Genomic DNA, 26590 nt, shown 5'->3' on the forward strand with positions numbered 1-26590 from the left:
GAACAAAGACTTGAAGGAATTCGATAGGATATCCAAGAAACTGCCAGAATGTTTTCCAAAGTGACTGCACCATTTCATAGTCCCACCAACGCTGGAAGATTCTGATTTCTCCACATTCTTATAAACACTTGTTATTATCTGATTTTTGCGGATGTGAAGTGGCATCTCTTTGTATTTTGGCTTACATTTCCCTGATGGTTATTTTTTTCACACTCTTAATATTGTCTTTTAAAGGTCAGAGGTTCTTAATTTTGATGACATCCAATTTAGCAGGGTTTTTTTGTTTTTTGTTTTGTTTTGTTTCTTTTTATTCATGAGAGACACAGAGAGAGAGAAGCACAGACACAGGCAGAAGGAGAAGCAGGCTTTATGCAGGAAGCCCCGTGTGGGACTCGATCCCGGGACTCCAGGATCACGCCCTGAGCCAAAGGCAGACGCTCAACCGCTGAGCCATCCAGGCATCCCTAGCAGTTTCTTTCACAGATCATACCTTTGGTGTTGAATCCAAGAAATCTTTGCCTATCAGTGATCATAAAGGATTTATACTATCCCTTTTTCTAAAACTGTCCAAGTTTTAGGCTTTATATTTTGTTCTATGATCCATTTGGAGTTAATTTTTTCTTTTACTGTGGTATAAAATATGGATCAAAGTCCAGTTTTTTGCATGTGGATACCCAATTGTTAAAGAGTGCCCTAATGCCTCTGAACTGCTTTGGTACCTTGGCCAAAAATCAACTTAACATATGTGTATGGGTCTATTCCTGACTTTTGCAGAGAATATAGTATACAGTATAAAAAAATATATATAAATTCAAATCCCTACAATCACCAAAGTAACGAAAGTTGTAAATGGGGCAAGTTTAAGCCACTAGGAAGAAGTGGGGGCTATATCTTACTGAACAGAACACATGCCATCCTTAAGGCACTCAAATTCAATGGATATTAAATTGCTCTGCGTAGACCAAACAAAATGGTGTGTATAAGTGGTTACACGATATGTGAGGGATAAAAACACTGGTATATTAACATTATATTCAAGATATATTAAAAATGAAAAAAAGCTGGAGAGGAGAGTACATTGGGGAAAAAGTTAAAGAGGCAGTTTTACAGCAACAGGTAAAACAGGCAGTAACAGAGAGGGAGAAAGAGGATACCAACAGATGGGAGAAGACTAGAAGGTCAGATACCAGACTGAGAATCAAAAGCAGTTAGGTCCAGTTTTTTTTTTTTTTTTAAATGTAAACTCTACTAATTATTACTAACATTTCATAAAGGTGGCCATTAATTTGGCTCAGTTAACAACAATAACATAGTTATCTGCTTTTATTTTTTTTAATTTTTTTTATCTGCTTTTATAGCTTGGTGAACTTTTGTCTTTGCTCCTCCTCACTTAAGAAAGAGGAAAACCTATTCATATTCATAAACAGAAAAAACAGATTTGGTAGGTCAGGGTCCATGTCACTTGTGCCTTTAGAGCCTGTGGAGCAAGGTTCAGCCTGCTGACCGCCAGGCAGCCGCACGAAGGAGGTCATATTCAGCAGCTCAGGGTTGACATTACAGCTGGCTGAGCCGCAATGGCTGGTCCACGGTGACAGCCTAAGAATACCTTCTTTCTTGAAGAAAATTCACTGAACATTCCCATTTGTTTGTTTTACTCCTGATCCAAAAAATTAAAGAACAGTTATTTGCTTTGGAAAAAAACACTAAAAAATTCTGAATAAAATTATAAATCCATACTGTAACTTTCATAAATTGACTAAAATATTAATAGTTTTTGTCTAGGGATGGGCCTATGTATGGCTAGTTACTTGCTCTAAGTTTTTCTCCCTTTTACTTTTAAATATTTTTCCTTATCTCCCACAATATTGCATTTTCCTTTCCTGCCAACAGGGACAAAAACAAGACAGCAAGACAGCTTTCAACCAAGTAATAGAACAGGAATGACCTTTACTCTCTCAAAATACCAAAGGAGAAAGAAATTTAACACGGGTGCCAAAGGAAATGTCCCCAAAACAAATTATTCCTAAATGCACATTTAATAATTTAGGAACTTCAGAAGAAATATGCTTTTAATATTATTTTTTAAAAATTAAAGATAAGCTCTTTCTTAATGCTAAACTAGATTTTAACAGTTGTAACTTACTCTGATGCCTGGAGTTTAAGCAAGAGTCAAGATGTGATAAGCACCTTTATTTCTGGCTCACGTTTGCTTCTTAATCCACTAAACGCACACCATCTTTGCCTTTGAACTACCAGTATATCAGAAAACTAACAGTACTACAGATTCACCTAACATTATACTGTACTTAATCATATTTACTTTGCACAAATGATCACAAATGTCTTTCAATGTCAAAATCTTAAATCATAAAAATTTAACTTTCTATTTATGTTTCTATTTTATTACTCTAATATATCCTATACCAGTTTTATTAATTGGTTAATATAAATTTATTAATTGGTTACATATAATATTAATTGCTTATTTAAGTTGCAATTGCTGGAGACTAGCTAGAATCTTACTTTGCTAGCTCTACATAGAATGTAATCAAATAAAATACAGGCAATGAAGATGTTACCAATGCTAAAGCATTGTGTTATTGCCAAGAAATTAAAAGTTGCTATTTTTCAACTAAACTTGTCAAATGAATTATGGGCTATATCAGAAGAAGTTAGACACAAACCTGGAGCCACATAGTTCCAGGAGCCTGTTCATTTGATAGTATGTTTCCTTATACATGCCATGCACTTCTAAAGTTGGCCAGAGAAACTGCTAAACCTAATAACTGCTCACCCTCTAGAACCTGATGAATTCATTATTTTTTTTTTTAATTTTATTTATTTATGATAGGCACACAGTGAGAGAGAGAGAGAGGCAGAGACATAGGCAGAGGGAGAAGCAGGCTCCATGCACCGGGAGCCCGACGTGGGATTCGATCCCGGGTCTCCAGGATCGCGCCCTGGGCCAAAGGCAGGCGCCAAACCGCTGCGCCACCCAGGGATCCCGAATTCATTATTTTAGATAATGCTAAGACTTGCTGGAGGAAAGGTAGGGAAAGCAACACTCTAGCAGTAAGGTCTAAACTGGTGTACTTTATTAAGTAATGTAAGATTAGTCTCCAAAACTGATGAGGCATATATTCCTCAACCAGTGATTCGATTCTAATCTTAACATACATACATACCACACATACACACAATCTATAGAAATTCACACATGTTCACAAGAAGCATATCCAGGAATGGTCACTGCAACATTGTCTAATAATAAAAAACTGGAAACTACCTAATAACTATCCAAAGGCAAATAGGTAGATAATTTATGGTATAGCCACCCAACAGAAAAATGTTGAGGAAAGGGACGCCTGGGTGGCTCAGCAGTTGAGTGTCTGACTTTGACGTGATCCCAGAGTCCCGGATCAAGTCCCACACCGGGCTTCCTGCATGGAGCCTGCTTCTCCCTCTGCCTATGTCTCTCCCTCTCTTTCTCTCTCTTTCTCGTGAATAAATAAAATCTTTTAAAAAAAAATGTAAGAGAAGAAAAAGCACATTTCAAGAGCATATTGCAGTACAGTATGTATCTATAGTCTAAAAACATGCAAAACAGTAATTTTAGTTAAGGAAACAAATATATTCAGATAGTGTTTACCTCTAGGGAATGGGTAGGAAGGAAAAGTGAGAGAGAATGGCACACAGAGGATTCAACTCCATAGCATTATACATCTTTTTAAAAAATCTGAAGCAAATACAGCAAAATGTGAAGATCTAATCAAGTTAGGTGGATAGTACATGGAATGATTTTTCTACTATTCTTTATTCTTTTCTCCATGTTTGAAATATTTCCCATCAAGTCAAGATACAAAAAAGATCTGAACTGGGTGGATGTATTTAACAAATAGTCAATATCTGACCAAGAGTAAGTAAAGCCAGAAAAGAAGCAACTGTGACAGAAGAGTGTTTTCACAAGCACTATTTCCATTTGGAGTGCTAGAGCCATATGTACACATGAGCACAAATATTCTAATTAAATCCCGACAACAGTGTGAAAATATCTCCATGTGACAAATAAATGAGGTCAAAGAAATGTGCTATCTTGGCTAAGGTCATACAGTCAATAGGTCCAGAGAAGAGCCCAGACAATTTGTAGGGGTAAAGCAACTTTCACAGCAACTCTAAGCAGTTTCAAAGGAATGGAACATGAAGTTTATTAGTAAATTGTTAAAAAAGGGTTTCATCTGATCATAAGTTCAATATGAGCCCCAAAGATATGGCTACCAAAAAGAGCTTAATTCTGGGTTATATAAAAGAAACAAAACAAAAACTATCAGCCAACCATACTTTGTACTGCTATGTGCATACATGAAGTACTAACTTTAATTTTAGATGCCAAGTTTTAAGAGGACATTGATAAAATGGAGAGTTGCTACCAGAGGCGACAATCCAGCTGAATAAAAGAATAAATGTTCTGAATAAAAGAATAAATATTCTAACCATTAGCTTTTTAAAACTGAGCGGAATTGCTCTAGGAATAAAAGCATTTCTCTTACTGTGCTGGTGGATCTAATGCTCTCAATTAATTATAAAACACTGTGGGTTATGATATGTCTTCGTCAGTTCTGATTGCTATAACAAAATATGGGAGACTGGAGGGCTTAGACAACAAACATTTATTTCTCACAGTTCTGAAGCCCAGGAAGTCGAAGATCAAGGTTCCAGGAGACTCCGTGCTTCATAAGGGTCCTCCTCCTGGTGTATAGATAACTGCCTTCTTGCAGTATCCTCACAGGCTGGGGAGCGGTGGGGAGTGGGGCAAGCTCTCTCTTCTTATAAGAACATTAATCCCATTGCTAGGACTCTGCCCGCATGACCTCATCTAAACCTAATTATCACGAAAAGGCCCCACCTTCTGATACCAGCACACTGGGGGTTAGGACTTCAACATATGAATTTTGGGGTGATACAAACACTCCATCTATAACATGATATAATCACCAACTCCTTTTAACCTAAATTGCTACAGGAAAAATAAAATTAAAATTGTGAGAAACTATCAATAAGCTCAATAACTACCATTTTCCTCTGAAACATTTTTTATTTATAAAATGATTTTTGATTAGGTAAGATTTCTTAATGTAACTATTGCATTATAGTGTAATATAATTCAGTAAACTAACCATCTCTGAAAGTGTCCAAAAAGAAGTTGAAAGCCTTTCTGTCACAGATGCTAAAGTCTACTGTGGTAAGAGGCTATACTGTGTGATCAATAAACTTCCTCCTAATTCTCACATTTTTGTTAAGTGCAAAGGTTAACGTGGCTTTGGTAAAGAAACTCCACTTAAGACCAACAAAATACTCATTAGCAGGGAGTCAGAGGTGAAACTAATGAAATGGCAGAAAATCATATACTGATTAAAATATGATCAAGTGGGGTGACTCAGAGGGTCTTGCTGACATGCAAATATGAAAAATAATGAGCTTTATCTCTACTGCAAAAAGAACTGAAATCCACCTCAGACCACAAAAAAATTAACTCAAAATGTACCAAAGACTTAAATGTAAGTGCTAACACTATAAAACTCTTAGGAAAAAACATAGGCATAAATTTTCATCTTGGATTAGGCAAGAGTTTCTTAGTTATGACACCAAAGGCACAAGAAAAAAAAAAAGAAATTAGACTTCATCAAAACTGAAAACTTTTGTGCCTCATAGGACAGCATCAAGAAAGTGAAAATACTATCCACATGACTATAGGGTGTATTTGCAAATCATATATCTGATATGGGGCTCATATCTAAAATATATAAAGAACTCTTAATATCCAATAATAAAAAGGCAAATAACCAAACTTTAAAACAGGCAAAACATCTGAGTAGACATTTCTATCAAAAAGATGTAAGAATGGCCAATAAGCACATGAAATATGCTCAACATCTTAGTCATTAGGGAAATACAAATAAAATTACCATGCCCTTTCATACCTGCTAGGATGGCTGGAATCAGAGTCATATAACAAGTGTTGGAGAGGAGTTAGAAAAATCAGAACCCTCATACACTGCTGGTGGGAACGTAAAATGGTGCAGCCACTTGGGAAAACAGTCTGTATTCCTCAAAATGTTAAACACAGTTACCATATGACCAAGCAATTCCACTCCTATGTGTATTAATAAAAGAAAGGAAAATACGTGTCCATGTAAAAGTTGATAGGAGCATTACTCATAATAGTCAAAAAGTGGAAATAACTCAAATATCCATCAAAAGTTAAACAGATAAAATGTAGTCTACCCATACAAAGGAATACTATCTTTTGGCCATAAAATGGAATGAAATGCTGATACATGCTACAATCTGAATGAACCTTAAAACATTAGGTAAGGTAAAAGAAGCAAGATATAAAAGGTCAAATATGTATGGTTCCATGGGATTTCCCTTGGGGGGATGAAATAGTCTGATATTACTAATATTGCATAACTCTGTGAGTATAATAAAGGCTACTAAAGGATAATTTTATAATATGTGAATTACATCTCAAAAAAATAATAAAAAAATAAATAGGAAGGCGCATCTGGGTGGCTCAATCAGTTAAGTGTAGGACTCTGGATTTTAGGCCAGGTCTTGACCTCAGGGTTGAGTTCAAGTCCCACATTGGGCTCTACAATAGGTATGAAGCCTACAGACAGACAGACAGACAGACAGACACATAGGAAATCTTTCTTGGGAATATCACAATGAAATCCTAAATATTTCACCGTAGTAGATACAGTATGACAGTATGATTCCCAGAGGAACACAAGAACTGCAATAAGCACAGTACAAGAAAACGTGTCCAGGTCAAGCCCTAGGGCATTCTGATAAACACACCACCAACATTTAGCAAAAACAAAGCACATATTTCTACACTCTGTGTGTGTCTGCCTCAGGCTGACATCGGACATCAATCACAATACCCTCTGCCTTCCAGCTGGAAATGGCAACATATCTCAACACAGTTGTCCATGTACTTATTACCAATTGATCATAATGAATAACAAATTACTGAAGGTCAGGCCTGAAGGTACTAAATTCATGCCCATTTCTCTTGTCTGTTACACATGCAAAGTTGTGGTTAGCACTTTAAGTAATGAATGGTTTATTAAATATAAAATACTTCAGACATGAAAAGAAAGATATCGAAAATAATTTTAACAGACCCACTATCCGGCTAAAGAAATACTATATTACAAATTCAGTTAACACTTCCGCTACTTTTAATAAATATTTATTCTTTTAGAAAAAGAATTGTGACTACACTCTTGCTCTCTCAGTTAAAAATATCTGTAGTGAGCCTACATATGTGGCCCATGGAGTTAAACCAAGACATCACTACTCAACTAGAGACTTTTAAGTGACCTCTGACATATGACATTTACCACACATAAAATCTCTATCACTGTCAATTTTAACAAGAGAAGGAAACTCCCACATGTCAACAGCAGTAGTAATGGAAACAGAAGTTAGAAAGTGACCAGAGGGTTCTTTCCATCCACACTTTTCACTATCACTTAGCCAAAGGCCTCCATTTCCACCTTTCCTGTGTATTACCAGCCCGACACACTTCTCATTTTAACATCTATAATATTTTTCAAGGCACTTTCACACACAGTATCTCATTAACCCCACAAGATAGATAAAGCAGCTCTATTTATACCCCTTTTTACAGACATGGAAGAACAGAGCTATTAAGAGCATGAGATTGGAGTGAAGCAGGAGCCCTACTTCACTACTCAGCAATGTGAACTGCAAAATAAAGATGATAATACCTGCCTCACAGCATAGTTATGAGGATTAGATTGCACAACATATAGAAAGTGCTTAGTACAGAACCTGGTGTAAAATAAACACTAAAGGAATGGTAGCCGCTACTACTGTTGCTGTTAATTAAGCAAGATCAAGCAGCTCCTAAACATGGGAGCCAAGATTGAAACTTAGGTCTTCTTCTTTGATTCCACACAACACAGCTTCATTTTCAAGTGGTCACCAAGAGTCCTACTGGATAGCATAGACTCTGCCATTTGCAGGCAATACCTAGCCATTATCATCTAGACACCACGGTGATTCCATTAGGATTTTAAGAATCAAAAACCAACAGCAATACCAACAGCTGCTAACATCACCAAAAGACAACCAGACATTACATATGTCTCATAATACTATCTATAATGTCGTCTTGCCCCCCCTCCCCCCCAAAACTAAATCTTAATCAAGCTTCTACATCAAACTACCAATTTATAGGATATATAGAATGGGTACAGAAATACCTTAAACAGAAATTCAGACTATAATAAAATGTATAGGACGAACCACCCAGGTTCTTCAATATATAATTTCAAAAGAAAAAAAAAAGGAATCTACAAATTTAAAAAGGACTTAAAAGACATTTCAATCAATCTTGATATCAAAAAAAAATTTTTTTTTATTCTCCCCCCAAAAAGGCATAGCATCAGCCCCATATTATCTGCTTGGGAGAGAGAATACACCAGGGATAAAACCAGAAATAGGAATATTTTAGGCTTTAGGACATTTCTTTTTATTCCCTGTAAATAATAAATCCACATTCAGGTTTTTAAAAGAAAAGCAAACAATACATATAGCTTTTACTCTTGCTACAGCCTTGCTACATCTATGATAAAAGTCTTATTCTGAAGAGCATTTACTAAAGACTACAAGTTCATAGGTCCTTATAATGATCCTCCCCAAACCCCTCCCCCAGTCTACAAGAGATGGCTGGAGCAAAGGTCAAGGGAAAAAACAAACAAGAAAAGTCAGGAAGAAACACTTTTGTAACTGAAGCTTAAAAGAAAACCCACAGCAAGAACAGGATTAGCTGTCAACAGGAACCTTCCCAGAAGTAACCCATCCTATGATGAGATTTGAGATATCTTAATGAAAATTACAGCACCTCCCCTGTCACCAGGAAGCAGTCAGTTAAGGTAAATTGAACGAAAATTAATCTGAAATTTTAACATGGGCACACATCGTAATGCAGATTACTTGTTTATTTCTACAGTATTTTAAAAAAAAAAAGCAAGGAGGATTTGAGTGCTTTCACATTCATTTTTTTTTTTTAAAGATTTTATTTGAGAGAAAGATAGAGAGGACATGAGCAGGGGGAGGGGCAGAAGGAGAGGTAGAAGCAGAGTCCTCCCTGAGCCTGATGTAGGGCTCGATCCCAGGACGCTAGGATAGCGACATGAGCCTAAGGCAAATGCCTAACCGACTGAGCCACCCAAGTACCCCACTTCCATAGTATTCTAAAAAAGATGTGAGACAGCTTACAGAGAGCATTAAGAATTTTTTTAAAAGGAAGTAATGAGATTGGGGCAAAGAGAAAGAAAAATAAGATGAAGTCAGAGGTAAATTCACCAAACAAACTATATGGCCACAAGATCCTAAAAAGTTGACTGCCCATTTGACACAGAGAAAATACCACTGGCTACAGGAGTTATGATGATTATGTAATATAAGCAGATCAACTGGACAGGGGAAACAGCTTTTCCTGCTACCAAGACCTAGAAGAAAAATTACTACATGGGTTCAAATAATAATGGTGATGATAGGCAGCTTGAACTATACACTTAAAAATGGTGAAGATGGTAAATTTTGTTATGTGTATCTTACTAAAATTTTAAAAATGGGGGGAAAAATAGCAGCAGCTCTTTTTCATTACATGTGTCCTGTACTGGGCATGTTTCAAGCATTTTACATGTTTAAACTCACAGAATTCTTTTTTTTTTTTTTTTGTATATGTATTTTAGTAGTTTTTTCCCCCAGTTTTATTGAAATATAACTGACATACAGGGCAGCCCTGGTGGCCCAGCAGTTTAGCGCTGCCTTCGGCCCAGAGTGTAATCCTGGGGATCCAGGATCGAGTCCCACATCGGGCTCCCTGCATGGAGCCTGCTTCTCCCTCTGCCTGTGTCTCTGTTTCTGTGTCTGTCATGAATAAATAAAATCTTTAAAAAAAAAAAAAAGAGGGGGATCCCTGGGTGGCTCACAGTTTAGCGCCTGCCTTTGGCCCAGGGCGTGGTCCTGGAGTCCCTGGATCGAGTCCCGCGTCGGGCTCCCGGCATGGAGCCTGCTTCTCCCTCCTCCTGTGTCTCTGCCTCTCTCTCTCTCTCTCTCTCTCTATCATAAATAAATAAATAAATCTTTAAAAAAAATAACTGACATACAGAACCGTGTAAATTTAAGGTGTACAATATAATGATTTAACTTATACATACTGTGAAGCAATGACCACAGTAGTAAGTTCAATTAACATCCATCATGTCATATAGACACAGAAAAAAGAAAAAAACATGTTTTCTTTCATTTGTAATGAGAACTCTTAGGATCTACTCTCTTACTGACTTCCAAATATATCTCACAGCAGTATTAACTGTAGCCAACATATTGTATATTACATTACACCCCCAGTACCTATCTCATAACTGGAAGTTTGTACCTTGGGCCACCTTCATCCAATTCCCCACCTCCCCATCCTCAACCCTTATAAAGTCAGAGAATTCTCACAACAACCTTGTACAAGTAGGTACAATTATTACCCTATTTCAAAGATAAGAAAACTAGGGCACCAAGAGGTTAGCACACAAGCAGCATACAAAACTAGGAAGCAGCAGAGCCAGGCTTCTAGCCCAGGGAATCTGGATCCAGAGTCCACACTCCAAACCATTATATAACCCCTCAACCAGAATGGTATCTTCTTTTGGGCAAGAGTATTCTCCATCAGCTATTAATTAGCTCATTTTGTGTTCAGTCTTCATCTTCTGACAACTGCTGATAGTAACAGTAGTAGCAGTAGTTACACCATCAATAAGGGCACTAAGATAAAGGAGATAATTGGCTCACAAGACTTCTATAATAAGAGAAGTACTCAATTTTATAAAGCTGTTTATGTTAATGGCCCTCAATAAAGGTTGATTGCATTAGACCAAATAACAATTCTATAAAGTAATTCTACCCCAGTCAAAAACAATGCAATCTATATACTTAGTTTTCTGGAATTCTGGTTTGATCCAAGTGATCTAGAGCAGTGGACTCAATGTTTAAGCAATCCTCAGAGAGTGTTGTTTCTGACTGGTAGGTTTTTTTTAAGAATTGGGTAGAAAGTAAGTGGATACAATACTTGCTAGAGCAAAGCTATTCTATACTGCTAATTACAGGTAGACTAAATATTTTCATACCCAAATACAGAGTCAGGTTAATATTCTGTTACGAAAATTAGCCACTAAAGATACCTGGCAGCCAACCCTCCTCTTGATGGAGGTAAGCCAAGAAAGTATTTTCTTATGGGGCCAAAATTCCCCTCTGAAAGTGGTTCCGATTCTACACCAATGGGCAAACCAGTCAGTCAAGTCTGAAAGTTCTATTCCATTCAAGGTACTCTCAATGATTTTGAACTGGAAAGTTCTCATAACAAGAGTCTCCCAACATTCATCTCAACCATAAAATTAACCTCAATTTAGCACTCACGGAACATCCAATTAAGACATGTATTCTTGAGCTAACTAAATGAGTTGGGCAGTTATAAAAGCTATTAGATATAAACCAGTTAAATGTCCAGCAACATCTGTAAAATATACATATGATGTAGGTTTTGATCTCAAATCTTTCTGAAGTAACTAGGTAGCAGGGTAGGCTGCCTAACAAGGCCATTCCGAGTTAATGTAAATACAACTACATCATAAGCACATTATGGCTAGGAAGCAATTAAAAAAAAAAAAAAAGACAAACATCCCAAAAGGAAAGCGAACAATATGGATAAAAGAACCTTAAGGGGGAATAAACCCAATACAGAATAAACATCTGATAAGATAAACAGTTTTATCAAATAGAAAACTAAAATTACAACAATGCTATTATACCATCTTCATCCATCAAATAGGGCCCAAATAAAAAATGACTGATAATATCCAGAGTTGATGAAGTAGGGGAAAGCAGCAACTATCATATACTGTTGGTGGAAGTATAAACTGATACAGCTTTTGGGGTAACATTTTGAAAGGACATCAATTTTTTAAATGTGCATTACCTCAATTCCATAAGTATATTCTCATACATGTACAAAAACAAGTACGAACTAGGATGCCTACCAAAACATAGCTTGCAACAGCAAAATACTTGATATCTAAATGCCCATCAAAAGGGAGAAAGATAGCTAAATTATAGAATATACATCTAATGTAATGCTATGCAGCATTTCATGCAAAGATCAAAAGCTCCTTCATATTCTGATGTAAAAAAATCCCCACAATATGAAGTTTAGAAAGTCTATAACAATTCAAAAAGTATGATCCTATGGCAGGGTAGAGAGGATAGGGAAGAAAGGAGGGGTAAGATGCCAAAAGGGGTCTGAATTGTCAGAACTTTCAGTTCCAAGAGACAAAAACCTGATTCAAACTAGCACAAGCAGGTCAGGACACTAATTAGCTCATTTAACTGGAAAATATAGGGTGGATCTAATTTAAGGTTCAAGTGGATCCAGAGGCTCCAATGACTCCCCATGCATGCAAGCATGTGAGAATGTGTATGACTGTGCATCTCTGAGTGTAAGAGAGACACACTGTCTCAGTCAGCTCCCCTTCACCCTATATGTTGGCCTCATTCTTTTCTATAACAGATAGGCTTCCTTCATGTGGCCAGGCATACTCTATCTCAGTTTAGCAACTCCATGGAATGAGCCTGTCTCTTGTCCAGCATCTGTTTTTCAATCTCAAGGGAAGGCTCTGAACCTGTATGGGTCATATAGCTACTCTGCAGCAATCACTGTGTCCAAAGAAACTATGATGGGGCATCTGGCTGGCTCAGTCAGTAGAGCATGTGATCTCAGGGTTGTTGAGTTCAAGCCCCACATTAGGTGTGGACCCCATTTTTTAAAAAATAAAGTAAATATAAATAAATGAATAAATACAGATCCAGGTTAGGTCACACGTCCACGCCTTGGCCACCAGGAAAGATACTGTGACCTGAAATGGGGGGGGGGGGGGAGCCTAAATTAACATCTGCCATATAATCACTAGAGACTTTCTTTCACCTTTTATTTTTTTTTCTTTTTTCTTTCACCTTTTAATTCTATATATTCGTCCATTTCTTCAAGTTTTTTGTTAAAATATGGTCATGATTTATATATATGGTTTATTTTTTATTTAAAAGAGAATACTAATTGGAATGCAGTCATAAAGAAAGCCTCAGGTTTAAAAAGTTCAGGGCTGATGACTTTAAGAATAAAACTAGGAGGAAAATAAGCCTCACATATAAATAAGAAATTGGGCTTCCTAGTTCTGCATATTTGACCAACATTTTAACCACCACCCAATAGTCCTTACTGAACCAAGCATTAAAAGATGAACAAAAAACAGAGAAAACAGATTTTAATTACTTAGCATTATATTGATAAGAGGGAGGGAAAAGACCTCATGGGACTCTAAGGAGAAATTTTATCAAATTCTCAGACAGCAAAAGGTCTCCAATAGCGTCAGAAAGCCCTTTATGCCCTCTCTCACTTTTCCCACTCTACAATGTCACCAGCCAAACAGTATATGTAGAAAAGCTCAGGATCAGTTTTACTGAAACCAATCACTTTCTACCTGTTTCAAATATATACTCTGAAGATGGTAGCAAACCATCTTCAAACAAACCAAAACAATGTATACAGAACCTACCCTTAGAGACATTATTAAAATTTCTCCTTTAATTGTCTCAAGGTCACCATTCAATATTACAAGTTCTTTTTTTTTTTTTTTAAAGATTTATTTATTTATTCATGAGAGAGAGAGAGGCAGAGACACAGGCAGAGGGAGAAGCAGGTTCCATGCAGGGAAGCCGATGAGGGATTTGATCCCAGGACTCCAGGAGCACGCCCTGGGCGGAAGGCAGGCGTCAAACCGCTGAGCCGCCCAGGGATCCCCTACAAGTTCTTTTTACAAATAAAAATAAAAATTCTATTTAGACTGACACACAAAACAATTCCTTTTTACTTCAACTGACTCCAAGCAAGGCCTACCAATTCTGGTATTCATTCACCTCTCTAAAGAAAGCCAATTCCACTATAGTAAGCCATTTATTGCTCACCAAGTATTTCTTGCACACATTTCCTAGCCCCGAAAGTAGGTGGACTGTGACTACCCTGACCAATGGATTACATAAGAGGAAGTGATGAAGGGTCACTTCAGGGCCAAAGGCACAGTAACCAAAGAGATTCCACGTTCTAGAGTGGGCACCAAAAACACAGTTTATTATTTTAACGACAGACCCCTTTTTTCACATTCCAGGAGACTACGCTGTAAGTTAATATTCCAGATCTTACAAATCTAATTCAAATTTCACTTCCTCCAGGAAGCCTACCCAAACCATGCCAGCCTCCTAGCATCATCATTAACACACTATGTATGTAAACTGTGGGTAAATCACTATGAAAGCACTCTGGTACTGACATATAACTACTACAATAAATGCTCTATCCTCCATAATTTGCAATGTGGTTGCTGCAACAGGCACATGTAAATACAGAAATAAGTATACATGATAATAAATTCCAAGTAAGTCCTAAAAATAGTAAGCACTACAGAGTTTCCACATATCTCAGTTAGCAACTAACTAGTTATATATATCCATATGACATCTTTTCTAATATTTTTTAATTCACATATGATTTAAAGCAAATGAGACTCCCTTATAAAGATTACAATCTCCTTGAAGGGCAAGAACCTTAAGATACAGTAACTTCGTGGCTCCCCATAGCACCATCCAAACAATAAGTATTCAATAAAAATATAGCTTTTATTGAGAAGAGTGGGCTGAGTCATTAAAACAGAAGTATAGGAATCCCCAAGACATTAGGAATGTGTGTCTCCAGCACGGCAAAATAGAGAGAAGAAGGAACACAAGTTTTTCTGTTATCCATGGCAGGTAGAACTCTACACTGGAGACAAATGACTCACCAGGCTCCCCCAGACTTTTAGAACACAGCCCATGAGAGCCAACTTCTTACACTGTAGGACAATATGCTCTCTGGGCACCAACTGATTTCCAATTCAATTTCCCAAATACCCTGAAATCAGTAAAGAAAATCCCTAGATAATATGCACGAGTAATCCAGGCACAATAATAATTTTTAAAAAAGGTCTGTTACTCTAAGTACATTAATGAGTAGCATTATGATTTAATCGATGTGATTTGTCAAGTATTTTATTATCTACGTGTTTAAGACATTGCAGAGGACAAAATATAAAACATAATCCCCTTCTGCCATTCTCATACACTAATTCAGGCGACCAGACACATGAAAACAAAAAATTGCACAAGTAGAAGGCAGTAAAGTATCAAATGAATAATAAGGAAAATAAATATTAAGAGTTCATAGAAGGAAGAGGTTACGTTTAAATTTATATTCTGAACAATTCACAAGCAAGGTGGAATTTCAGCTGAGCTTTAAAGAATAGGTAGGATTTCAAGACACACAGAGTAGGATAAGGAGAACATATTCAGGAAAGGACTATGCAAAGCAGGAGAAACAGAGAAGCCGAAGGGATGTTTAAGGGACAATAAATTGACAATTTATTTGGAACAGTTTACTAGAGGAGAATAGTGGGAAATGAGACCAGAAATGCAGGTTGGTGCCAGACACTGGAAAGCTTTAAATGCCAGGCTAAGTTAACAATTTTATCTTGACAGTAATGAAGAGTCTTTGAAGGTTTTTAAGCAAATAACACAATGAAAATAAAAATTAGGATAATCAATCCAAAACAAACTTTAGGACAGACTTAACAAGGAACTCACTGAAGACCACCTGGACACTACTGCAATAATCAGGTCTAAATCAGAACAATGACAGTGAGGAGAAAAAGGAACAGATCTAAGCATCTGAACAAACTTGGAAAGTGTTTTTAGCATGTGTCAAATCAGACCCTGAGGACTCTAGAAAGTTGAGATTCAAATGCTAGAAAAAAAGAGTTTAAAATTTAAAAGCACAGCAACTGTGAATTCCAGCCTACCCAGCAGGGTCTCCCTACACTTGAACTGATACTAGGCTCTGCCATACATATATGCATTCCCATCACACTCCTAGGTCCAGTCTTTTTTATTGGTGTTTAGAGGGACAGAAGTAGGAAGGAAATGATATATAAGAGCAGCCAAGTGATGAAGGCCAGGTAGTTGTGCAACAAACAAAACTCAAACATCTGTAAAGGCCAAAGGCAGTATAATCACATCTATTGCAAAATGGAAAAATAGACTGCAAATCCAGTCATACTGCGGGCTTGAGTAATGACATCAGATATATCCATTAAACTTGGCAAGAGAGTAAGACTGGATGAATGGAGTTATTGAGGTCCCAATCCTTAACAACGGAGATTCTTAACCTTTGGGGAGGTCATGAACCCCTTTGGGAATTTGGTAAAAGCTATAGACCCTCTCCTCAGAGAAATGCACACACAATATTTTGCGTATAATTTCACAGTATTGATAGACCCTCTGAAGCCTACCTAGAGACTCTTAGTTCCATGAATTCCAAGAGTTCTTAGTTAAGAACCCTTGCTAGAAAACAGATAATCATTTTTTATCATATACTCACAGTTTAAAAGTTTTTGAATAGGAAGCTATATATGTACATTTATAATTTGTATACAGTTCACACCAGACCAATAAATTATGTACCTTGTAAAGCACACACAAAAATGGATACTTAACATTTCTTTTTTTTTCCAGAACATTTCTTATAATAAACAATTCTAAAGCATTTATCTTCCTTATCGATGACAGTTTCATTCTATTCCTAATAAACACTATTATTAATACCACTATTTTTGGGCAGCCCCAGTGGCTCAGCGTTTTAGTGCCGCCTTCGGCCTGGGGCATGATCCTGGAGATCAGGGATCAGGTCCCCGCATCAGGCTCCCAGCATGGAGCCTAGCGCTTCTCCCTCTGCCTGTGTCTCTGCCTCTCTCTGTATGTCTCTCATGAATAAATAAATAAAATCTTTAAAAAAAAAAAAAAAAAACACTACTTTTGGTGAAAGTAATGTGACTGAATATGATTTGCTATTTTCTAATTTTGCTTTCATATTTTGTAATATTGTAACTTGAGGTCTCATTCTAAATTTCAGTTTTTATAATAAATAACTACTTTATTTAGTTTTAATGGCTATCATAGCAAAAATATATATATATTTCACAAAGATGAGTAAAACCAAATGAAGGAATCACTTGCTGCACTGCATAAAACATGATATATTCAATTTTAAATCCCATTCACCACTTACACAAAGGTTTTTGCTAAAGTTCAGCTAGTATATTTCCGTATTTTCTGGTGACAACCAGTTGTTCTTCCTAATAAATCAAATGGCGTATTTTTTTTTATATTTTCAGCAGATAGGCACAAAATCACTTAAAATGCCTAAGTTTACAAGGTTTTTATACAAGTTAGAAAATTTTGTTTCCAAATTGAAATATATATATATAAACAATTTTTTAAGGTTGTATTATTTATTTACGAAAGACAGAGAGAGAGGCAGAGGCATAGGCAGAAGGAGAAGCAGGCTCCTCAAGGGGAGCCGGAGGTGGGACTTGATCCCAGGACCCCGGGGGGGGGGGGGGGGGGGGGGGGGGGGGGGAACCACGCCCTAATCTAAAAGCAGACACCCAACCACTAAGCCACCCAGGTATCCCTAAAAACATTCTTAAAGTTACACACATCATATTCAGCACATAAATCCAATAATGATGGAAGTTGTTCCAAATATTCATTTTCAATAATCTCTATCCATAACATTGAATTTTATTTTATTCTAAAGGTAGTTACTTTTTTTTTTTAATATTTTATTTATTTATTCATGAGAGACACACACAGAGGGAGGCAGAGACACCGGCAGAGAGAGAAGCAGGCTCCATGCAGGAAGCCCGACACGGGACTCGATCCGAAGGCAGATGCTCAACCACGGAGCCATCCAGGGATCCCCGGTAGTTACTTTTTGAGTCACTGTTAAGAACTTACCATCAGGGCTCAGCGGTTTAGCACCGCCTTCAGGCCAGGGCGTGATCCTGGAGACCGGGGTCAAGTCCCACATTGGGCCCTCTGCAAGGAGCCTGCTTCTGCCCCTGACTGTGTCTCTGCCTCTCTCTGTCTCTCATGAATAAATAAATAAAAAATCTTAAAAAAAAAAAAAAAAAACCATCATCCCAAAGGGGCAGATAAAGTGTTTATTTTTCATAAATATCTGCTATGCAGCATACTACTCACAGCCACTTGTCACAGAAAATGTCAGCAAATTTGGAACATCTGTGTTTTTGTTAAAGAAAAATAAGTCATCTTTAAGTTAGATAATTCTTGAGACCTCTGCCTTAAGATGGCCAGTTACCCTCTATGAAATATTATACAAAATATCTGCCTGGTGACTCCTTACAAAGGATGTTAGGAGTCTACTATTTAAAATAACAAATTTGAAAATCCAGTTACCCAGACTCCTATAAACTGAAAACATCACAACAGACTGAAAGAAACTTCCTTAGAGACCTCTAATATTTCTCCAATTTTCCAAATAATTTTATGTAAACTCTACTGTGGACACCATGGTTTTTAATGTGCCTGGACTCTCAAGGGGCAAAGTGTTCTAGCAGTACCCTTTAACCAATTTCCCTAGCATTCTAACAAAGTTTAAAAGGAGTTATCTTTAAAGGTACTCTAATTATATTGTCTCCATCTCTGAATTACTACCAGTTTGGCAAAAGACACAACTGCAGCACATTCTGTGACACCAGTTGTCTTCAACACTGTTCCCTCAGTGTAATGTTGGCTAGCAGTTCAGTCAAATAATAGACAGGGCTAGAACAAGGTCCAAGACTCTTCATGACATATCCTGCCTTAAATCCTTTTTGGAACATGGCAGGGCATAAATAAATCAGTAAAATAAATCATGAACTATATTGAGAGCCAGGGACTTTCAACTTACATGACCATCCTCACTTATACAGAGAAATATATTTATACAAGGAGATGACATTTTTACACTTAAAAAACAAGTCCGCTGCATAAATGCCAAATGATAATACGCTGTTTAAAAAAACAGCTACTGCTTTAAAAAAAAAAAAAAAAAAAGTATAAGCCAGTGAAAAAGATTTTGTACTAACTCCTATCAAAAAAAAAAAAACACATAATCTGTTCTCAAATATACATAAAAATGAGTGAATAAGTTCCTAGTGTGGTAAGCCTTACATATGGAATCATTTCAAAAACTATGAAAATATAAAATTTGGGGTGTAAAACCTGCCAAAAAAAATCTATGTAAATTTGGAAAACTGACATTTCTCCTAGATCTCATCCAGATCTGCATACTTCACTGTTCCCCACCACCTCCCTCCATTAAAATCCTGCAATGTCTTGCTACTGCACCTACAGCATCTGGTCCCCTCCTACTTTGGCTGGTGCCACCCTCCTCCTTGCACTTTCCCCTTTCACTACTCCTAAATAATCCCAAGCTTTTCTGTCCTTTCATCTTTGCTATTTAATCTTCCTTAATATACTTCTCTCCTCACCCTTACTCACATACAAATCATCCTCTGCCTTCAATGTTCTGGTCCACCCCAAGCCCTGCATGCAATCTACCCTGATCACTCTCAAATGAGAATAACTGCTCCCTCTCCTGAATCCCCAAAGTACTATTTCATACTTCTCTCATAGCACTCATCACATTCAATCAGTATTATAGGTATTTGTGTGTTCGTCTTATCACCTCTCTTAGGTCATAATCTCCTTAAGAACAGGATCCGTATCTTATCTTTTAACTTCCCTATCTTTTAACAACACATCACCTTGAACAAAGTAGGTACTTATATAACTATGTCTTGAATGAATGATTGAGTAGCTACTTAGAAGTTCAATTACAGACTTCCTGTACCACCTGTAATGGAGAGGGAGGTATGAGGCTTTGCACAACAAGCAACTTTTCCCCCAATTTCCTCCAAACAAATTCACCAAAGTAAAGCCAGTATTACACATACAAGTGCTTTCAAAAAGCAAGGACATTTCATCCTTTAACTATCTGGTCAAATATGGTGTGATATCTTTATATAAACATATATACACTCATAGAATATCTTCCATTAAACAAATCTATGCTTGATAATAAAAGCATGTAAATACTTTAATCATACAGGCAAACTAAAAATTTAAGATGTAATATATTATAGCTATAAGAATGAGATCAACCATTCAAAGTACAAGTGGAGGGACACCTGGGTGGCACTCAGTTAAGTGTCCCAACTCTTGATCTCAGGGTCGTGAGTTCAAGCCCCACACTTGGCTTTCACGCCCAGCATGGAGCCTACATTAAAAAAATAAAAATAAATTTAAAAAAGCACAAGTGGAAACACAGAATGACCAAGCAATTTATTCCAAATGGAAAAAAAAAAAAAAAAAAAAGCACCTGAGCTTTAGCTATTTAAATGCTAACGAAACTTGAGAGGCAGAATTTTATTGCTAAGAATCCAAAACCAACCATTCAAAGATAAGCTTACCTAGACAGAAGCACCAAAGAATCAACATTACTAAAGTACAAAGGTGAGATCAGAAACAACATGAAAATCTTAAAGTGACACTATCATTAAGTAACTCGTATATATGGGCTCCTGAGTCATCAGAAAGCAAGGAATTTGCAGGAGTCTCCACAGCACACTAAGGAACAGAGAAAGGCCAAAAAGGAAAAAATAAGGTTACAATGTGGTCAACTGTGGCAAAAACCCTTGGAGAGAAGCCAGTTTAAAGGTATGCCTGTGACAAGATACCTAGCTAGAGTTAAGTCCCCGACTCGATTTCGGCTCAAGTCGTGGTCTGGGATCATTAGATGGAACCCTCTCGGAATCTGCTTCAGATTCGCTCTCTCCCTCTCTTTCCCTCTGCCCCACCCCACCCCCAACACGTACATGCAAGCTAAGTAAATAAATAAAATGTTTTTTAAAAAATAAAATAAAACAAAGGTATGCCTGTGATTTTAGGTCAGACGACCCTGGACTCAAATGTCTTCCCTAATACCTATAAGCTGTGCATTCTTACACCAACCACTCAACCACCCTGAACCTTGTTTCCTCATTTATAAAATGTAACATGTAGAACAAGCACAGTACCTGAGGACAGTATGTCTCTGAAACAGCACTCAATCAATATTTGCTGACTCTGAATGAGGGCCATATAAGAAAAGCAGACGTTTCCCTTGAGGCACTTTTATAGTTTTCAAGAGAGTAGCCTTAAGTAATTCCTTTTTTTTTTTTTTTAAGATTTTATTTATTTATTCATAGACACAGAGAGAGAGAGAGGCAGAGACACAGGGAGAGGGGGAAGCAGGCTCCATGCAGGGAGCCCGATGTGGGACTCGATCCCGAGTCTCCAGGATCATACCCAAGGCTGCAGGCGGCGCCAAACCCCTGCGCCACCAGGGCTGCCTGCCTTAAGTAATTCCTGATTAATACCTGACTGCAATATTTGACAGTCAATTTTTGACCGAAAAATAAAAATACTCATTTCCTTCTCACTTACACATTACTTAAAAGCTTACTAAAATTCTTGAAATTTAAGATCTCTTTGTAATAACTTTTAAATACTAAAACAAAACAAAAGCCTCTCACGAAAAAGCCAAATACTTGGGTTCTTGCCTAAGTGATGCCACTAAGTACATGACCCATGAAAATTACCATATTTGCCTGGCCTTAGTCTTATCATCTGTAATATTAAGGAGGTTGTGCTAAATTGCCATTAAGGCCCCTTTACTCTAAAGGGTGTGGTTCTAATTGGGTGATGGGCATTAAGGAGAGCGCTTGATGTAATGAGTACTGGGTGTTATATGCAACTGATGAATCACTAAATTCTACCCCTGAAACTAATAATACAGTATATGCTAACTCAATTGAATTTAAATTCAAAAAATTTTTAAATTAAAAAAAAAAATTTTAATGGTGTAGTTCATGTCATCTCAAGGACTATTCTAACCTAGTTAGGAAAAACAATTTAATGTACAATTTAAAAAAAAAAAAAAGGATTTCTTTCTAAAAGAAAGGAAAAGAAATAAATGTATTATATTGGAAAAAACTGAGCAACTGATGGTAAAGGGGTGATAAAAATCATGTTTTCTAGAGAACACACCAACTTTGACCCTGTTTTTGAAGGTCAAGAGATAAAAGGAGACAATTTAAAGAAAATGAAACATAAGATCAGAGCAAGATATCTACAGGTGATTGTAACTTTCTTCACTTGTGTAGCACTTTACAGTTTACAAAGCATTTCTGCACATGCCATCTGCAGCAAATTTTCCAGAATGAAAAGTAGAAGAACAGTTTAAATTATTTACGTTTGATAAATTTGTCCACAGAAAGTCTCTGCTACAAACAATAACATGAAAAACCATTTTGGAAAGGAATTTTTTAAGCATTTCTGTGTAGGATGAATTAGGCAAATGCATGCAGGCAAACAGCTATAAACCTACAAATCATAGAATTTAGCACAAGGAAAAAATGTGAAATCAGGCCAATATGCTGATTTAATGATAAAGAAACTCAGGCCCACAGAGTCTATGTGACTCTCTTCTCTCCATGTGCAAAACAACAGGAGGACCACATTGTAGAACCAGAAATAAAGAGGGAAATCCAAATTGCAGAGAAAAGAATCAGAATTTGGGGACAGATTAGATAGTTATGTGATTAGGTTATGTTAGCGTAAGAAAACATTGTTAAAGTCTTACCTTGTGCCAATCATGCTAGGCCTGTATTGTTATTTAATAATTGAAAGATCAGAACCATATGAGGGTAAGTACATTATTCCGATTTTACACATGAAAACCTGAGGTTAAGTGTGGTTACGTAACTAGCCCAAGGTGACATCTATTAAGTATCTGGAAGAGCCAGGACATCATCCCCTTTCTGAAGTCAAGCCTCCATTTCGAAAAGAAACCTAAACTTGCCTCAAAAGTATAAGCTAGAAGAGCAAAGTTAAGTATCACTCTGGAAATGGTGGACACCACAGTGTTATCAGAATTCTGGTCCTGCTAATATGTGTATTTTACCTCCACACCTGCACCTACTGTTACCAGTCTCATCTGTCTGTTCCCAATGGTCGGGGTCCATGATGTCTCAGTAAAGTTAAACTTTGGCTCTCCACACTAAAACATCCATGGGGAGCGATTATATCAAAATATATATAAGATAGGGTGACTGGAGGGTGATTAATCTCAAGTCTTACAAAACTCAAGTGCCTATAGTTTGCTTCTGTTTTGGCATAAGGTATTTATCTTCAAAATATGATAACTCTACTAAGCTTTTCTAAAAGCCTGTCACTTCAAGGAGCCTCAAAAATACTGTGCTGCAGATGGGGGTATGGGGGAGGAAGCATGGATTCACCAACCCACTCTATTTGCACCTCCAAATTGGATTTATATGTTGATGTCAGTGTTTTGTAATAATTTCTCTTCTTCAACCACAATCCTGTGGAAATATAAAATAACCATTTCTCTATAGTCCAAATACCTATAATCCAAATACTGTAATGCTGTATGACCATAAAGCCCTGTCCAGAATTACAAAGAAAAAAAAAAATCCTTGCACTTCTTTAAGCAACCAAGAACAGTACCCAGTTGCCACCACTAGGCCATTTTATGACCTCTAACCCTGTGTGTTGAGAGAAAGGTACAAAGTCGAACTATAAAGAAGGGAGAAGAAGGAAAGGCTTGAAATGACTAGATCTCATCTCAAATGGTAAGAAAAGACGTCAGAGGCCACAGGACCCATTCTCAGACCAATGACCAAAGGCTAAACTAGTGGTTAACCAGGAAAAGAAGCAACAAAGAAGTCCTTTCCTACAGTCTAGTTTGTCCCAGTGGGTAGGAAAGTTGTACACCATGGGAAGAAATGTGTACGGTTCTGCAGCTCAGACTCGATTCAACTCCTGGATGGCATGAATTTTCACCCAGTCCCACACTCCTATCTGTGCCTGATATATGCAGGTAACGTAAAAAAGAGCCCACCACATGGTTTTGGACCTCTGCCAGGAAAGCGGTTGATGGCCCTCTGAGAATTCTTGTGATTATCCTCTCTGTATAAGGCAAAAACTACTACCAAGATAATAATGAGCATCCTGGGGATCTCCTCCCATACCCTAAGGCTTATGGGTAGTATGTGCTTATACTGACCTCCCATACTTGCCCTAAAATAAAAGCTATATTAAGCCATAGGGTTTAAGGCCAACTAACTCCAAAAGATATGCCACATAACATTCAAACAATGTGGAGCGCTTGGAGTATAAGGCAAAAAAAGAGAAACTAAAATAGAAAGAGAGGTAGTATCTCTCCACCAGAAGGTATATAAAGTTGACGAAAACAAAGAAGGGAAAGCTAAATCTTTGAAAAACAATTAGAAATAGCATAGTGATGTATAATCCAACAGAGAAAAGATTTTCAAGGAATGTCCAATATCCTCTCTCCCACACTCTACCTTTCAGCACTTCTACACTACCCTCATCACTTACTCAACCTTTAGTCCTGGTGAAGACCAGTCATTGGATTAGCAAGATGAAGAATACATGCAGAAAACATTCCATCCTGAGAACATCTTTAAATTATTTAGGTTTGTTTACCACCCTTCTCTATAGAGTAAAAGCATGAAATGTTGCCAACGCTTTCACAATATATACCAGTCAGCACCATAGCAACCCAATCCTCTGCCCACCAAAAGATTAACACATACACACAAAACAGGAAATTCAACAAAAATTAAATTTGACCCTAGACTCCCTCAACAGTTAAATGTCTTAAGTAGTAGCAGTATCTTTATATCACACCCACTTCATGCTACCCTTACAGCTTCCTGGCATAAGCAAATTCTTGGGATTATACAAACTGCTGCTTCTGTTTCCAGCCCAGATTTCTAGAAATGAAACCCTAGAATTGAGGGAGAAAGAAAAACAAATGTTGGCAGAAAGAGGGAGGAAAATGCATTGTCTATATAATCCCAGTTTAAGTGGAACAATCACCATTAGTTCCATCAAGCACTTTTTTTCAATAAAACCACTTACCCAAAAATGCAGATCTAAAATACTCCCTTAGCTTAAACCACACAGAAAGCAATTTAATAGACACAATCCTACAGATTTTCTCAAAAAGAAACGAGGAAGAGATTAACTACAAACTATGTCAAATTCAAGTTTTGCACCTTAAAACTCAAACTTCCTTGCGAGTCAAATAAATGTAACAAATAAGCAGGGCAAAATGTCTACAAAAATCAAACCAAACACCTGTTCTGACAAGCGACACTCCTCCATTTTCTCTCCAAACCATGTATTTCCCTATTCAGGCCCCCCTTTTTGACCCACTGTTCCCGGAGCATGAAGTCTGAATAAGAAATGGAGGGAAAACATTTCAGATGCTAGTTCACAAAACCAAATTAGACCTTTCCACAAAGTACAGGGGATAAAATAGAAAGACTTCCAAACTGTATCTAGTTTATGACAAACAGTTCAAGGAATAACCATTTATTAAGCTGAATCAAACCCCACTGCTACCTTTCACCCAAAACTATTTCTAGTTCATGAGCCAAAAGACCCAAGCAAATACTTTCTTTTCACATTATTCTCAACATGAAGAAATCTGACCCCCTTCCTACTACATCATAGCTTCTGTGAAACAAGCTGAGAGGCCCCTTTGGCCAACTTTTTTTTTTTTTTTTTTTTTTTTGAGTCTAACCTCCAACCAATTCCAGCAGAAGAGACAAACCTCAAACAAATTTAACCCTTGATATCCATCCCTTCAGCAGCACAGTACGCTCCACCACAGCAATGTTTTTACACAGACACTCAAAGATTTCTTAATCACTGAAGTGTAAGCCTCAGCCCTCACAAATCATCGCCACAGAGATTACTCTTGGCATCCACAGAGGGTGCTGGGACTGCAATTCAGTCAAGAACCCTTCATTCACCATCATCAGACTCGACATTAAAAATTCGCCCTCTCAGAAGAAAAAAAAAAAAGTCACCTTCTCCACAAGGACACCTGCCTCTTCAACGCCTCTACAGTGAACATGGAGAGCCCAGCACGAAAGGCTGAAAGATCCTCCAGCTTAAAGTTTTCCTGCCCACCAAACTCTGCAGCCACAGCACCGTGGACTGTCCTTGTCACACACACAGGCTTCACTGTCAAACCTTCCGCCTCCCTCTGACATCGGCAGAGCCTAGACCACGGGGGTGACCGCTTTAAAAAGAAGCAAAACGAACAAAACAAAACAAACCCCACAGCTGGCTGGTAAGGACAAGGGACCCTGGTGTCCGGTTTCTCCGTGTCTCTTCCGAAGAGACGGGAGGGCGGCTCGAGCTCTGCCGCTGACCATTAAGCAGTCCCACCTCCCGGTCGTCCAGTCAACACGTCGGCTCCCCCTCGCAGGTCCCTTCAGCCGACTCCTGGGAAGGGGACCAAACCCTGGCCCTACAGCAAAATCTCACGTATCCATCCCCTTTCTACCTCCGAAATCCCTCTCCGGCAGAAGGGAGGAAAAAAAAAAAAAAAAAAAAAAAAAAGCAAGTGCGCGGGGGG

General features: G+C 37.6%; 1 protein-coding gene across 8 annotated transcripts in view; it reads right to left on the minus strand.

Annotated features, from left to right (window-relative positions):
• The window catches only part of NCOA1 (nuclear receptor coactivator 1), a 242279-nt gene that overhangs the window by 215305 nt on the left and 384 nt on the right, over positions 1 to 26590 (minus strand). Inside the window, exon 1 of one of the 8 annotated variants that reach the window (XM_041756550.1) lies at positions 26289 to 26511. The exons of the other annotated variants lie outside the window; for them this stretch is intronic. The gene's annotated coding sequence lies outside the window, so the exon portion shown is untranslated. Of the gene's footprint in view, positions 1 to 26288; positions 26512 to 26590 lie in introns of those variants that run through there. 8 annotated transcript variants of the gene reach the window in all.

Source organism: Vulpes lagopus, chromosome 5 (assembly GCF_018345385.1).
Source record: "Vulpes lagopus strain Blue_001 chromosome 5, ASM1834538v1, whole genome shotgun sequence".
In the NCBI taxonomy this organism is placed as follows: Eukaryota; Metazoa; Chordata; class Mammalia; order Carnivora; family Canidae; genus Vulpes; species Vulpes lagopus.